Source organism: Diadema antillarum, unplaced genomic scaffold, assembly GCF_040938485.1.
Source record: "Diadema antillarum isolate AM-2024a unplaced genomic scaffold, OU_Dant_1.0 seq00000079_RagTag, whole genome shotgun sequence".
Taxonomy (NCBI): Eukaryota; Metazoa; Echinodermata; class Echinoidea; order Diadematoida; family Diadematidae; genus Diadema; species Diadema antillarum.
In genome coordinates, this window is record NW_027271172.1 from 4,322,511 (window position 1) to 4,325,000 (window position 2,490).

Consider the following 2,490-nt stretch of genomic DNA (forward strand, 5'->3'; position numbering starts at 1 on the left):
CACACACATATATATATATATATATATATATATATATATATATATATATAATGACGAAGTAGGCTGGTAATGCATTTCAGTCCAACAGTGCTATTCATTCTGACCAAATTTTCGACGAATACATTTGTCTTCCTGAAGGTCGACAATGGCAATTCTGAAGAAAGACGAATATATTCGTTGAAAATTTGGTCTGACTAAATAGCACTGTTGGACTGAAATTCATTACCACCCTACTTCGTCATCTTTTCTGTATTGGTAGCAACATGCGGACTATAAGTATATATATATATATATATATATATATATATATATATATATAATATTATATATAATGTGTAATATTTCGAAAAAAAGATAAAACTGCGAAACTTAAAACTATGCAGTCTCCAAGATATTCATCTATGTACTTTTTTACCTAGCTCTGTTATAACTGGTTCTCCTCTTTTTTTTGTGTGTGTGTGTGTGTGAGAGATTTTTTTTTTTAATGATAGATTCCTTAATTTGGGGGTTCTGGGACCTTTTGGACATGGTGTCTATTTGAACAACTTGATAGTCTGTCATCCTTGGGATGCTACTTGCCTAGTTTGTTGAAAATCTGTCCTTACATGAGGTCTTAAAAGAGAATCTAAAATGGTTTTTGAAAATGCATGCATGACTGTCGACGGACGCCAGAAGATAAATGATGGCTATTTGCAATATTAGCTTGAACCTTTTTTTACTGTCTTGAACCTTTGGCTATTAAAAGATGAATTTAAAGTCTAATGAATAAAAGTCATTGGATTTCAAGAAAACTTTCTTCCGTTTCAAGTACATCGTTTTCATTTTCTGGCTCGCGATAATACAGATACTTAAGGCATGTAATGTGATCTCTGAAAATATAGATCAATGATAAAAGTGTAAAACATGTAAACTCGCTTACACTCAAAGTGTTCTATGCGTTTACCACAAACTCAGGACTAGGATAGTGTGAAATTGCAGTTGATTAATTTAAAGCAAACAGGATCCTTGCTTGATTTCATACTGACGAAAAGAAGAGTGGTAAGTCTCACATTTGTTGTAAACTGTGTTGATGTCTTTCAAGAATTCTGTTTATTCCTAGTCACCAATTAGAACAGCATCATCTGACTCCTCGCATATTTTAGAAATACAACATTACAAGTGTCTGATCTATAATGGCCCGCATCTGCCACTGATATGGATCGTGTGCAGTCAAATCTGTTTGCCCTGCAACTTTACACTACCAGTTGCTAACAGCCTGTCTTGCAGTTGCATCAGACTTCCTTCAGGAGTTCCTTAATAGCTGCAGCTTTGTCTGTAGTGATCAGAACATGTTATTGATTAAACATCTTCCTCAAATTGTCCCAATTCCAATCATTTAATAATTTCCCTTCCACTGTTTAACTCGAAGAAAAGCTGATGCTGAAGTGGAGGGAAGGGACCTTTTGGAAGTGTTAGGAACAGAAAATGATGTTATGTATTTTGTTTTTTATCTGACTTCTGACTGCTTTTTCGCCTGTAAAATTGAATTCAGCCTTCATGCTGCTCGCATTTCCGAAAAAAAAAAATGTGTGTTGATGAAAATGTTATTAGTGTTAATAAAGATGCAGATACAACACGAAAAAATTGTAAAAGTAACACTTATCAGAATTTGTAAGCGTTTTATGAGCTTGCAGCCAATGAGAAGGATGCTGTTTGTATTGATCGATTGATGAATCCAGAGTACTATAGGAATAGAAATGTTAAGGCATTTCCTTTTTCTTTTCTTTTTTTTTTGTATCTGGCTGTTTTCTGTAAGTCATTGGGTGAAACCGCGCAAAAATATGACAAAATCCACATCCATACAAATTATCATGGTCATATGTTGCTCATTGATAAACATGCCTTTGCCAAAAGTTTTGCAACAAAAGACACAAATATCGACTAAACATGGATGTAAATCATCGCAGGTAAGGAAAAAGATGTTTGAAAAAATCTGCTTAATGATTTCAGACCAATTTTTGTGTGGTTACACCTTAAGCACACTTTGAAAGCTATAGTCGAGATAATATGACAAGAACATCCTCTAAACAATTTGCATTTAATTAAATGCAAATATATGCAGAAAATGTATAAAGGGAAGCTTGAAAGTTACTGCTTATATCATAATTGTATTCCCTGACCTAAAAAAACCCCATAGGTTTAGACACCAGAATCTATTTTCTACGGGTTTTATGTCCAGATATATAGCGACTTATTCCTGAGTGTACTACATTAATGATATACGAAGATACGGGCTTGCACAGGCAATATGGCGGCCATTTTGTATGTAATTATATGCAAATATATGCAAAAACTATATAAAAGGATGCTTGAAAGTTGCTAAAGATAACGTATTTGTATTCCTTGACCTAAAAAACATAGGTTTAGACACTAAAATTTACTTTCTGTGGGTTATATATCCCGAGATATAGGCATAAATGGGTCGTATGGCGGCCATTTTGAATTTATGCA